Source organism: Lepisma saccharinum, chromosome 13, assembly GCF_977018435.1.
Source record: "Lepisma saccharinum chromosome 13, izLepSacc3.1, whole genome shotgun sequence".
NCBI lineage: Eukaryota > Metazoa > Arthropoda > Insecta > Zygentoma > Lepismatidae > Lepisma > Lepisma saccharinum.
Genome location: NC_139241.1, coordinates 12,163,565 through 12,177,263, shown reverse-complemented (window position 1 = coordinate 12,177,263; position 13,699 = coordinate 12,163,565). Strand labels below are relative to the sequence as shown.

The following is a 13,699-nucleotide window of genomic DNA, read 5'->3' as shown; positions in this document are numbered from 1 at the left end:
TTAGGAATATTTAAAACAACCTTGGCGGATTTTGTTTTCGTTGCTTTTCATATTTCCCTTACTTCGTACCCAATTTCGAAAAGCTTAAATTCGTGCTGATTAAGAACGACATAAATCAATTGATTGCTTCACTTTGAGCGACAGTGCATTTCAAACTTAAAATGTTCTTAACTCTCGTGAGTTTATAGTTACAGTAGTTTCTTTGTCAGTGAATCCAGTGACATGAGATGAAATAACGCTGGCGTAACTTGGAAAATGTGATAACCGTAATTTGACTGACGATTGATATTTACGAATTTGTAATGAACGTATACGAAACACAATTCAATTTCCGCATGTTTTCAACTTGTATAGGAAAATATAATTGTTCATCCAAGCTGACAAGCAAGAAGAAAGTAACCGTTTCGTTCCTTTGGCAATGAAACATGAATTCATAATCAATCAATTCCAAATTGTGAAATATCCTGTTGCCACTCAGACTGCTGAGAATTCGTAGAATCAGGTGTCGATACGATTAATGTTGCCAAACTAGATGGTCTAAAAAGACGAAATCTAACCTGATAGTTTTGGTTGTTGAATGTAACGTGCGTGGCCTCCGGCATGGTCTAGTGGCTAGGATACCTGGCTCTCACCCAGGAGGCCCGGGTTCGATTCCCGGTGCCGGAAAGATGCAGTTTTTATCCTTTGTCACTTGGAGGATACTTACCTAACGTAAATAGATAGCCTCACATCTTGAATTTGAATGAGGACATAACGTTTCGTATCCTTTAACTTGCAAAAATTAATATTTTTCATATTAACCCAGGAATAACTTCACGGGTGAAAGTGTTCCTAATGCGTCCATAGTTCCTATTGCAATGCATGGGCGTCGGGAAGGGGTAGCAAAGGGGGGCCGTGGCACTCATGTCCATATCTTGTGTTAACATTCCACGTTCAAATTTAAATCACTACTGATCATTCTCACCGTTAATCGACGATCTGACAGCACAAGAGACTTCACTCTTTCCACATTGACATCCGTTTTTGAGGTTGAATGTCTTCCCGCACGAGGTTCTTCTTTCACTTGTTCTCGGCCTTCTAAAAAGGACTTGTACCATCTCAACACTTGTGCGCTAGATAGTGCATGTTCTCCATAAGCCCTTTGGAACTTTTCATAAGTCACAGTAGCGGATTCGCCAAGCTTAACACAAAATTTGATGGCACAACTTTGGTCAAACCTTTGCCAGTCTATTTTCGTAATTCACCTCACAAACACAACTTCACGTCAGACGCTCTCAACAATCGTGTAGCAACTGCAGCAAGTTGAAACTTGCAAGCGTTCACCTACCTGCCGTGTGAAGGTGGGGGCACCAGCGTTGCCGGTTCGTGCACAGTGTTGCCAGTCTCATTACTTTCCTAACAGACCACGTATCTCATCTAATCGTTACACTCCAACATGTGAACAGTTTACGTATTAAAATGTTTCTTGAAGATTAAAAAAAATCCCTCTTGCTAATTCATTTTATGTCAATCATATTTACGAACACGTGTTTCACAGCAAATGTCCATCTTTGTCTACGAATCAAAGCAATGCTGTCACTTCGATTCTCAAGACACATGATCAACTATAACTTAACACTAACGAGAAATGTATTGTTTTTTGACATGGAATTACAGAAGAGGCTTTCGAGATTTTTGGGATAGTCTGGATATCGTTAGTAATTCTGGAATTTCGAACGTAATTAACTGGCAAATAACAGTTAAATGTTTAGGAATATTTAAAACAACCTTGGCGGATTTTGTTTTCGTTGCTTTTCATATTTCCCTTACTTCGTATCCAATTTCGAAAAGCTTCAATTCGTGCTGAAAGGACAAAAAATTATGCTGAACTCTGTGGCTGAGTGCTTATCACATCGCGCTGCAACTTCAGGGATCCCCCGTTCGAATCCCTCTCGGGCATGTTTGTTTGTGGGTGTCCATTCAATTTCATTATTTCATCACTCATCCCCATCCTCGCAAATTAGCCAAAAGGCTCAAGACACGAAGTAAAAGAAAATAAATGAATCAATCAAGGAACCAAAAATTATGTATTTAGTGTTTGGTGCAAGACGAATTAGCGGCAACATTGATTCTTATGTAGGTTCGCATGAAGGATTTTTGCACATATCCTGTAAGGAGATCGTTTTGCAAGTGAGAAACTGTGGGTTCCATGGTGTAACGGTTAGCGCTCTGGACTCTGAATCCAGCGATCCGAGTTCAAATCTCGGTGGGACCTTTACGTGTGATATTTTGGATACTTTCTCTATTTTTGGCAACTGCAGTGGTGTTTATATTTAGGAACATATACATTGCAGATGCCAGACGACGAATTTGAATTGACGATCGCCAAATTTTTTGAAGGAAAAATTAATGAGTACCAGCTTGGGTTAAATCAAAAACAACATCCACATTTTCCGTAGAATGGATCAACATGTTTAGAATTATTCCAGATTTACGCTACGAAGCTACGGAAATGATTGTTCTACACGCTTAGTTTTGACTCGTGTGTGAGAAGTGGCACTTGTTTTGTTTGAGTCTAAATTCTGGAAAGGAATTCAAGGAGACTGGTTGTCTGGAAGAACGAAATATTTCCTAATTATCTCCGGCATGGTCTAGTGGCTAGGATACCTGGCTTTCACCCAGGAGGCCCGGGTTCGATTCCCGGTGTCGGAAAGATTCTTTTAAATCGTCCACAGCGAAAGAAAGATGGGAGTGACTTGAACAACCAATATCTATGTGCATGAACTAACCTTCTTCGTACCGGGGTAACACGCATGATGACGTTGTCAAATCACTAGCAACCTGTAGGTTTTGATCAATTTATGGTTGATGGGAAGGAGTACTATAACAAGATTTACGACTTAATGTGTACCTTGGAGCTGCGTAAAATCTACAATATAGTTTATTAGATCCTACAGTATTCCTCGCAACTTTATCAGATATAAGCAGGTAACTCAACTAGGTGTATTTGATGTCCATCTCGTGTTTGCTGATATTAAGTGCTCATCTAATCGTTACACTCCAACATGTGAACAGTTTACGTATTAAAATGTTTCTTGAAGATTAAATAAATTCCCCCTTGGAAATTCTTTTTATGTCAATCATATTTACGAACACGTGTTTCACAGCAAATGAAGGGTTGTTGGTCCATCTTTGTCTACGAAACAAAGCAATGCTGTCACTTCGATTCTCAAGACACATGATCAACTATAACTTAACACTAACGAGAAATGTATTGTTTTTAGACATGGAATTACAGAAGAGGCTTTCGAGATTTTAGGATAGTCTGGATATCGTTAGTAATTCTGGAATTTCTAACGTAATTAACTGGCAAATAACAGTTAAATGTTTAGGAATATTTAAAACAACATTGGCGGATTTTGTTTTCGTTGCTTTCCATATTTCCCTTACTTCGTACCCAATTTCGAAAAGCTTAAATTCGTGCTGATTAAGAACGACATAAATCAATTGATTGCTTCACTTTGAGCGACAGTGCATTTCAAACTTAAAATGTTCTTAACTCTCGTGAGTTTATAGTTACAGTAGTTTCTTTGTCAGTGAATCCAGTGACATGAGATGAAATAACGCTGGCGTAACTTGGAAAATGTGATAACCGTAATTTGACTGACGATTGATATTTACGAATTTGTAATGAACGTATACGAAACACAATTCAATTTCCGCATGTTTTCAACTTGTATAGGAAAATATAATTGTTCATCCAAGCTGACAAGCAAGAAGAAAGTAACCGTTTCGTTCCTTTGGCAATGAAACATGAATTCATAATCAATCAATTCCAAATTGTGAAATATCCTGTTGCCACTCAGACTGCTGAGAATTCGTAGAATCAGGTGTCGATACGATTAATGTTGCCAAACTAGATGGTCTAAAAAGACGAAATCTAACCTGATAGTTTTGGTTGTTGAATGTAACGTGCGTGGCCTCCGGCATGGTCTAGTGGCTAGGATACCTGGCTCTCACCCAGGAGGCCCGGGTTCGATTCCCGGTGCCGGAAAGATGCAGTTTTTATCCTTTGTCACTTGGAGGATACTTACCTAACGTAAATAGATAGCCTCACATCTTGAATTTGAATGAGGACATAACGTCTCGTATCCTTTAACTTGCAAAAATTAATATTTTTCATATTAACCCAGGAATAACTTCACGGGTGAAAGTGTTCCTAATGCGTCCATAGTTCCTATTGCAATGCATGGGCGTCGGGAAGGGGTAGCAAAGGGGGGCCGTGGCACTCATGTCCATATCTTGTGTTAACATTCCACGTTCAAATTTAAATCACTACTGATCATTCTCACCGTTAATCGACGATCTGACAGCACAAGAGACTTCACTCTTTCCACATTGACATCCGTTTTTGAGGTTGAATGTCTTCCCGCACGAGGTTCTACTTTCACTTGTTCTCGGCCTTCTAAAAAGGACTTGTGCCATCTCAACACTTGTGCGCTAGATAGTGCATGTTCTCCATAAGCCCTTTGGAACTTTTCATAAGTCACGGTAGCGGATTCGCCAAGCTTAACACAAAATTTGATGGCACAACTTTGGTCAAACATTTGCCAGTCTATTTTCGTAATTCACCTCACAAACACAACTTCACGTCAGACGCTCTCAACAATCGTGTAGCAACTGCAGCAAGTTGAAACTTGCAAGCGTTCACCTACCTGCCGTGTGAAGGTGGGGGCACCAGCGTTGCCGGTTCGTGCACAGTGTTGCCAGTCTCATTACTTTCCTAACAGACCACGTATCTCATCTAATCGTTACACTCCAACATGTGAACAGTTTACGTATTAAAATGTTTCTTGAAGATTAAAAAAATTCCCTCTTGGTAATTCATTTTATGTCAATCATATTTACGAACACGTGTTTCACAGCAAATGTCCATCTTTGTCTACGAATCAAAGCAATGCTGTCACTTCGATTCTCAAGACACATGATCAACTATAACTTAACACTAACGAGAAATGTATTGTTTTTTGACATGGAATTACAGAAGAGGCTTTCGAGATTTTTGGGATAGTCTGGATATCGTTAGTAATTCTGGAATTTCGAACGTAATTAACTGGCAAATAACAGTTAAATGTTTAGGAATATTTAAAACAACCTTGGCGGATTTTGTTTTCGTTGCTTTTCATATTTCCCTTACTTCGTATCCAATTTCGAAAAGCTTCAATTCGTGCTGAAAGGACAAAAAATTATGCTGGACTCTGTGGCTGAGTGCTTATCACATCGCGCTGCCACTTCGAATCCCTCTCGGGCATGTTTGTTTGTGGGTGTCCATTCATCAATTTCATTATTTCATCACTCATCCCCATCTTCGCAAATTAGCCAAGAGGCTCAAGACACGAAGTAAAAGAAAATAAATGAATCAATCAGGGAACCAAAAATTATGTATTTAGTGTTTGGTGCAAGACGAATTAGCGGCAACATTGATTCTTATGTAGGTTCGCATGAAGGATTTTTGCACATATCCTGTAAGGAGATCATTTTGCAAGTGAGAAACTGTGGGTTCCATGGTGTAACGGTTAGCACTCTGGACTCTGAATCCAGCGATCCGAGTTCAAATCTCGGTGGGACCTTTACGTGTGATATTTTGGATACTTTCTCTATTTTGGCAACTGCAGTGGTGTTTATATTTAGGAACATATACATTGCAGATGCCAGACGACGAATTTGAATTGACGATCGCCAAATTTTTTGAAGGAAAAATTATTGAGTACCAGCTTGGGTTAAATCAAAAACAACATCCACGTTTTCCGTAGAATGGATCAACATGTTTAGAATTATTCCAGATTTACGCTACGAAGCTACGGAAATGATTGTTCTACACGCTTAGTTTTGACTCGTGTGTGAGAAGTGGCACTTGTTTTGTTTGAGTCTAAATTCTGGAAAGGAATTCAAGGAGACTGGTTGTCTGGAAGAACGAAATATTTCCTAATTATCTCCGGCATGGTCTAGTGGCTAGGATACCTGGCTTTCACCCAGGAGGCCCGGGTTCGATTCCCGGTGTCGGAAAGATTCTTTTAAATCGTCCACAGCGAAAGAAAGATGGGAGTGACTTGAACAACCAATATCTATGTGCATGAACTAACCTTCTTCGTACCGGGGTAACACGCATGATGACGTTGTCAAATCACTAGCAACCTGTAGGTTTTGATCAATTTATGGTTGATGGGAAGGAGTACTCTAACAAGATTTACGACTTAATGTGTACCTTGGAGCTGCGTAAAATCTACAATATAGTTTATTAGATCCTACAGTATTCCTCGCAACTTTATCAGATATAAGCAGGTAACTCAACTAGGTGTATTTGATGTCCATCTCGTGTTTGCTGATATTAAGTGCTCATCTAATCGTTACACTCCAACATGTGAACAGTTTACGTATTAAAATGTTTCTTGAAGATTAAATAAATTCCCCCTTGGAAATTCTTTTTATGTCAATCATATTTACGAACACGTGTTTCACAGCAAATGAAGGGTTGTTGGTCCATCTTTGTCTACGAAACAAAGCAATGCTGTCACTTCGATTCTCAAGACACATGATCAACTATAACTTAACACTAACTAGAAATGTATTGTTTTTAGACATGGAATTACAGAAGAGGCTTTCGAGATTTTAGGATAGTCTGGATATCGTTAGTAATTCTGGAATTTCTAACGTAATTAACTGGCAAATAACAGTTAAATGTTTAGGAATATTTAAAACAACCTTGGCGGATTTTGTTTTCGTTGCTTTTCATATTTCCCTTACTTCGTACCCAATTTCGAAAAGCTTAAATTCGTGCTGATTAAGAACGACATAAATCAATTGATTGCTTCACTTTGAGCGACAGTGCATTTCAAACTTAAAATGTTCTTAACTCTCGTGAGTTTATAGTTACAGTAGTTTCTTTGTCAGTGAATCCAGTGACATGAGATGAAATAACGCTGGCGTAACTTGGAAAATGTGATAACCGTAATTTGACTGACGATTGATATTTACGAATTTGTAATGAACGTATACGAAACACAATTCAATTTCCGCATGTTTTCAACTTGTATAGGAAAATATAATTGTTCATCCAAGCTGACAAGCAAGAAGAAAGTAACCGTTTCGTTCCTTTGGCAATGAAACATGAATTCATAATCAATCAATTCCAAATTGTGAAATATCCTGTTGCCACTCAGACTGCTGAGAATTCGTAGAATCAGGTGTCGATACGATTAATGTTGCCAAACTAGATGGTCTAAAAAGACGAAATCTAACCTGATAGTTTTGGTTGTTGAATGTAACGTGCGTGGCCTCCGGCATGGTCTAGTGGCTTGGATACCTGGCTCTTACCCAGGAGGCCCGGGTTCGATTCCCGGTGCCGGAAAGATGCAGTTTTTATCCTTTGTCACTTGGAGGATACTTACCTAACGTAAATAGATAGCCGCACATCTTGAATTTGAATGAGGACATAACGTCTCGTATCCTTTAACTTGCAAAAATTAATATTTTTCATATTAACCCAGGAATAACTTCACGGGTGAAAGTGTTCCTAATGCGTCCATAGTTCCTATTGCAATGCATGGGCGTCGGGAAGGGGTAGCAAAGGGGGGCCGTGGCACTCATGTCCATATCTTGTGTTAACATTCCACGTTCAAATTTAAATCACTACTGATCATTCTCACCGTTAATCGACGATCTGACAGCACAAGAGACTTCACTCTTTCCACATTGACATCCGTTTTTGAGGTTGAATGTCTTCCCGCACGAGGTTCTTCTTTCACTTGTTCTCGGCCTTCTAAAAAGGACTTGTGCCATCTCAACACTTGTGCGCTAGATAGTGCATGTTCTCCATAAGCCCTTTGGAACTTTTCATAAGTCACAGTAGCGGATTCGCCAAGCTTAACACAAAATTTGATGGCACAACTTTGGTCAAACCTTTGCCAGTCTATTTTCGTAATTCACCTCACAAACACAACTTCACGTCAGACGCTCTCAACAATCGTGTAGCAACTGCAGCAAGTTGAAACTTGCAAGCGTTCACCTACCTGCCGTGTGAAGGTGGGGGCACCGGTTCGTGCACAGTGTTGCCAGTCTCATTACTTTCCTAACAGACCACGTATCTCATCTAATCGTTACACTCCAACATGTGAACAGTTTACGTATTAAAATGTTTCTTGAAGATTAAAAAAATTCCCTCTTGGTAATTCATTTTATGTCAATCATATTTACGAACACGTGTTTCACAGCAAATGTCCATCTTTGTCTACGAATCAAAGCAATGCTGTCACTTCGATTCTCAAGACACATGATCAACTATAACTTAACACTAACGAGAAATGTATTGTTTTTTGACATGGAATTACAGAAGAGGCTTTCGAGATTTTTGGGATAGTCTGGATATCGTTAGTAATTCTGGAATTTCGAACGTAATTAACTGGCAAATAACAGTTAAATGTTTAGGAATATTTAAAACAACCTTGGCGGATTTTGTTTTCGTTGCTTTTCATATTTCCCTTACTTCGTATCCAATTTCGAAAAGCTTCAATTCGTGCTGAAAGGACAAAAATTATGCTGGACTCTGTGGCTGAGTGCTTATCACATCGCGCTGCCACTTCAGGGATCCCCCGTTCGAATCCCTCTCGGGCATGTTTGTTTGTGGGTGTCCATTCATCAATTTCATTATTTCATCACTCATCCCCATCTTCGCAAATTAGCCAAGAGGCTCAAGACACGAAGTAAAAGAAAATAAATGAATCAATCAGGGAACCAAAAATTATGTATTTAGTGTTTGGTGCAAGACGAATTAGCGGCAACATTGATTCTTATGTAGGTTCGCATGAAGGATTTTTGCACATATCCTGTAAGGAGATCATTTTGCAAGTGAGAAACTGTGGGTTCCATGGTGTAACGGTTAGCACTCTGGACTCTGAATCCAGCGATCCGAGTTCAAATCTCGGTGGGACCTTTACGTGTGATATTTTGGATACTTTCTCTATTTTGGCAACTGCAGTGGTGTTTATATTTAGGAACATATACATTGCAGATGCCAGACGACGAATTTGAATTGACGATCGCCAAATTTTTTGAAGGAAAAATTATTGAGTACCAGCTTGGGTTAAATCAAAAACAACATCCACGTTTTCCGTAGAATGGATCAACATGTTTAGAATTATTCCAGATTTACGCTACGAAGCTACGGAAATGATTGTTCTACACGCTTAGTTTTGACTCGTGTGTGAGAAGTGGCACTTGTTTTGTTTGAGTCTAAATTCTGGAAAGGAATTCAAGGAGACTGGTTGTCTGGAAGAACGAAATATTTCCTAATTATCTCCGGCATGGTCTAGTGGCTAGGATACCTGGCTTTCACCCAGGAGGCCCGGGTTCGATTCCCGGTGTCGGAAAGATTCTTTTAAATCGTCCACAGCGAAAGAAAGATGGGAGTGACTTGAACAACCAATATCTATGTGCATGAACTAACCTTCTTCGTACCGGGGTAACACGCATGATGACGTTGTCAAATCACTAGCAACCTGTAGGTTTTGATCAATTTATGGTTGATGGGAAGGAGTACTCTAACAAGATTTACGACTTAATGTGTACCTTGGAGCTGCGTAAAATCTACAATATAGTTTATTAGATCCTACAGTATTCCTCGCAACTTTATCAGATATAAGCAGGTAACTCAACTAGGTGTATTTGATGTCCATCTCGTGTTTGCTGATATTAAGTGCTCATCTAATCGTTACACTCCAACATGTGAACAGTTTACGTATTAAAATGTTTCTTGAAGATTAAATAAATTCCCCCTTGGAAATTCTTTTTATGTCAATCATATTTACGAACACGTGTTTCACAGCAAATGAAGGGTTGTTGGTCCATCTTTGTCTACGAAACAAAGCAATGCTGTCACTTCGATTCTCAAGACACATGATCAACTATAACTTAACACTAACTAGAAATGTATTGTTTTTAGACATGGAATTACAGAAGAGGCTTTCGAGATTTTAGGATAGTCTGGATATCGTTAGTAATTCTGGAATTTCTAACGTAATTAACTGGCAAATAACAGTTAAATGTTTAGGAATATTTAAAACAACCTTGGCGGATTTTGTTTTCTTTCCTTTTCATATTTCCCTTACTTCGTACCCAATTTCGAAAAGCTTAAATTCGTGCTGATTAAGAACGACATAAATCAATTGATTGCTTCACTTTGAGCGACAGTGCATTTCAAACTTAAAATGTTCTTAACTCTCGTGAGTTTATAGTTACAGTAGTTTCTTTGTCAGTGAATCCAGTGACATGAGATGAAATAACGCTGGCGTAACTTGGAAAATGTGATAACCGTAATTTGACTGACGATTGATATTTACGAATTTGTAATGAACGTATACGAAACACAATTCAATTTCCGCATGTTTTCAACTTGTATAGGAAAATATAATTGTTCATCCAAGCTGACAAGCAAGAAGAAAGTAACCGTTTCGTTCCTTTGGCAATGAAACATGAATTCATAATCAATCAATTCCAAATTGTGAAATATCCTGTTGCCACTCAGACTGCTGAGAATTCGTAGAATCAGGTGTCGATACGATTAATGTTGCCAAACTAGATGGTCTAAAAAGACGAAATCTAACCTGATAGTTTTGGTTGTTGAATGTAACGTGCGTGGCCTCCGGCATGGTCTAGTGGCTTGGATACCTGGCTCTTACCCAGGAGGCCCGGGTTCGATTCCCGGTGCCGGAAAGATGCAGTTTTTATCCTTTGTCACTTGGAGGATACTTACCTAACGTAAATAGATAGCCGCACATCTTGAATTTGAATGAGGACATAACGTCTCGTATCCTTTAACTTGCAAAAATTAATATTTTTCATATTAACCCAGGAATAACTTCACGGGTGAAAGTGTTCCTAATGCGTCCATAGTTCCTATTGCAATGCATGGGCGTCGGGAAGGGGTAGCAAAGGGGGGCCGTGGCACTCATGTCCATATCTTGTGTTAACATTCCACGTTCAAATTTAAATCACTACTGATCATTCTCACCGTTAATCGACGATCTGACAGCACAAGAGACTTCACTCTTTCCACATTGACATCCGTTTTTGAGGTTGAATGTCTTCCCGCACGAGGTTCTTCTTTCACTTGTTCTCGGCCTTCTAAAAAGAACTTGTGCCATCTCAACACTTGTGCGCTAGATAGTGCATGTTCTCCATAAGCCCTTTGGAACTTTTCATAAGTCACAGTAGCGGATTCGCCAAGCTTAACACAAAATTTGATGGCACAACTTTGGTCAAACCTTTGCCAGTCTATTTTCGTAATTCACCTCACAAACACAACTTCACGTCAGACGCTCTCAACAATCGTGTAGCAACTGCAGCATGTTGAAACTTGCAAGCGTTCACCTACCTGCCGTGTGAAGGTGGGGGCAGCAGCGTTGCCGGTTCGTGCACAGTGTTGCCAGTCTCATTACTTTCCTAACAGACCACGTATCTCATCTAATCGTTACACTCCAACATGTGAACAGTTTACGTATTAAAATGTTTCTTGAAGATTAAAAAAATTCCCTCTTGGTAATTCATTTTATGTCAATCATATTTACGAACACGTGTTTCACAGCAAATGTCCATCTTTGTCTACGAATCAAAGCAATGCTGTCACTTCGATTCTCAAGACACATGATCAACTATAACTTAACACTAACGAGAAATGTATTGTTTTTTGACATGGAATTACAGAAGAGGCTTTCGAGATTTTTGGGATAGTCTGGATATCGTTAGTAATTCTGGAATTTCGAACGTAATTAACTGGCAAATAACAGTTAAATGTTTAGGAATATTTAAAACAACCTTGGCGGATTTTGTTTTCGTTGCTTTTCATATTTCCCTTACTTCGTATCCAATTTCGAAAAGCTTCAATTCGTGCTGAAAGGACAAAAAATTATGCTGGACTCTGTGGCTGAGTGCTTATCACATCGCGCTGCCACTTCGAATCCCTCTCGGGCATGTTTGTTTGTGGGTGTCCATTCATCAATTTCATTATTTCATCACTCATCCCCATCTTCGCAAATTAGCCAAGAGGCTCAAGACACGAAGTAAAAGAAAATAAATGAATCAATCAGGGAACCAAAAATTATGTATTTAGTGTTTGGTGCAAGACGAATTAGCGGCAACATTGATTCTTATGTAGGTTCGCATGAAGGATTTTTGCACATATCCTGTAAGGAGATCATTTTGCAAGTGAGAAACTGTGGGTTCCATGGTGTAACGGTTAGCACTCTGGACTCTGAATCCAGCGATCCGAGTTCAAATCTCGGTGGGACCTTTACGTGTGATATTTTGGATACTTTCTCTATTTTGGCAACTGCAGTGGTGTTTATATTTAGGAACATATACATTGCAGATGCCAGACGACGAATTTGAATTGACGATCGCCAAATTTTTTGAAGGAAAAATTATTGAGTACCAGCTTGGGTTAAATCAAAAACAACATCCACGTTTTCCGTAGAATGGATCAACATGTTTAGAATTATTCCAGATTTACGCTACGAAGCTACGGAAATGATTGTTCTACACGCTTAGTTTTGACTCGTGTGTGAGAAGTGGCACTTGTTTTGTTTGAGTCTAAATTCTGGAAAGGAATTCAAGGAGACTGGTTGTCTGGAAGAACGAAATATTTCCTAATTATCTCCGGCATGGTCTAGTGGCTAGGATACCTGGCTTTCACCCAGGAGGCCCGGGTTCGATTCCCGGTGTCGGAAAGATTCTTTTAAATCGTCCACAGCGAAAGAAAGATGGGAGTGACTTGAACAACCAATATCTATGTGCATGAACTAACCTTCTTCGTACCGGAGTAACACGCATGATGACGTTGTCAAATCACTAGCAACCTGTAGGTTTTGATCAATTTATGGTTGATGGGAAGGAGTACTCTAACAAGATTTACGACTTAATGTGTACCTTGGAGCTGCGTAAAATCTACAATATAGTTTATTAGATCCTACAGTATTCCTCGCAACTTTATCAGATATAAGCAGGTAACTCAACTAGGTGTATTTGATGTCCATCTCGTGTTTGCTGATATTAAGTGCTCATCTAATCGTTACACTCCAACATGTGAACAGTTTACGTATTAAAATGTTTCTTGAAGATTAAATAAATTCCCCCTTGGAAATTCTTTTTATGTCAATCATATTTACGAACACGTGTTTCACAGCAAATGAAGGGTTGTTGGTCCATCTTTGTCTACGAAACAAAGCAATGCTGTCACTTCGATTCTCAAGACACATGATCAACTATAACTTAACACTAACTAGAAATGTATTGTTTTTAGACATGGAATTACAGAAGAGGCTTTCGAGATTTTAGGATAGTCTGGATATCGTTAGTAATTCTGGAATTTCTAACGTAATTAACTGGCAAATAACAGTTAAATGTTTAGGAATATTTAAAACAACCTTGGCGGATTTTGTTTTCGTTGCTTTTCATATTTCCCTTACTTCGTACCCAATTTCGAAAAGCTTAAATTCGTGCTGATTAAGAACGACATAAACCAATTGATTGCTTCACTTTGAGCGACAGTGCATTTCAAACTTAAAATGTTCTTAACTCTCGTGAGTTTATAGTTACAGTAGTTTCTTTGTCAGTGAATCCAGTGACATGAGATGAAATAACGCTGGCGTAACTTGGAAAATGTGATAAC

The 13,699-nt window shown here is 39.0% G+C and overlaps 12 non-coding genes across 12 annotated transcripts; all 12 read left to right on the top strand.

The window, feature by feature from the left end:
• The first annotated feature begins 594 nt into the window (after positions 1-594).
• Positions 595-666, top strand: TRNAE-CUC (transfer RNA glutamic acid (anticodon CUC)). The gene has a single exon. It is a non-coding gene; the product is annotated as a tRNA-Glu (tRNA).
• Positions 667-2,182: 1,516 nt separating this feature from the next.
• On the top strand, positions 2,183-2,254 carry TRNAQ-CUG (transfer RNA glutamine (anticodon CUG)). Its single transcript has one exon. It is a non-coding gene; the product is annotated as a tRNA-Gln (tRNA).
• Positions 2,255-2,619: 365 nt separating this feature from the next.
• Positions 2,620-2,691, top strand: TRNAE-UUC (transfer RNA glutamic acid (anticodon UUC)). Its single transcript has one exon. It is a non-coding gene; the product is annotated as a tRNA-Glu (tRNA).
• A 1,270-nt stretch (positions 2,692-3,961) lies between these two features.
• On the top strand, positions 3,962-4,033 carry TRNAE-CUC (transfer RNA glutamic acid (anticodon CUC)). Its single transcript has one exon. It is a non-coding gene; the product is annotated as a tRNA-Glu (tRNA).
• Positions 4,034-5,537: 1,504 nt separating this feature from the next.
• TRNAQ-CUG (transfer RNA glutamine (anticodon CUG)) lies at positions 5,538-5,609 on the top strand. Its single transcript has one exon. It is a non-coding gene; the product is annotated as a tRNA-Gln (tRNA).
• Positions 5,610-5,973: 364 nt separating this feature from the next.
• Positions 5,974-6,045, top strand: TRNAE-UUC (transfer RNA glutamic acid (anticodon UUC)). The gene has a single exon. It is a non-coding gene; the product is annotated as a tRNA-Glu (tRNA).
• Positions 6,046-7,315: 1,270 nt separating this feature from the next.
• On the top strand, positions 7,316-7,387 carry TRNAK-CUU (transfer RNA lysine (anticodon CUU)). The gene has a single exon. It is a non-coding gene; the product is annotated as a tRNA-Lys (tRNA).
• A 1,509-nt stretch (positions 7,388-8,896) lies between these two features.
• On the top strand, positions 8,897-8,968 carry TRNAQ-CUG (transfer RNA glutamine (anticodon CUG)). The gene has a single exon. It is a non-coding gene; the product is annotated as a tRNA-Gln (tRNA).
• A 364-nt stretch (positions 8,969-9,332) lies between these two features.
• On the top strand, positions 9,333-9,404 carry TRNAE-UUC (transfer RNA glutamic acid (anticodon UUC)). The gene has a single exon. It is a non-coding gene; the product is annotated as a tRNA-Glu (tRNA).
• A 1,270-nt stretch (positions 9,405-10,674) lies between these two features.
• TRNAK-CUU (transfer RNA lysine (anticodon CUU)) lies at positions 10,675-10,746 on the top strand. Its single transcript has one exon. It is a non-coding gene; the product is annotated as a tRNA-Lys (tRNA).
• Positions 10,747-12,250: 1,504 nt separating this feature from the next.
• Positions 12,251-12,322, top strand: TRNAQ-CUG (transfer RNA glutamine (anticodon CUG)). The gene has a single exon. It is a non-coding gene; the product is annotated as a tRNA-Gln (tRNA).
• Positions 12,323-12,686: 364 nt separating this feature from the next.
• TRNAE-UUC (transfer RNA glutamic acid (anticodon UUC)) lies at positions 12,687-12,758 on the top strand. The gene has a single exon. It is a non-coding gene; the product is annotated as a tRNA-Glu (tRNA).
• The last annotated feature ends 941 nt before the right edge of the window (positions 12,759-13,699 follow it).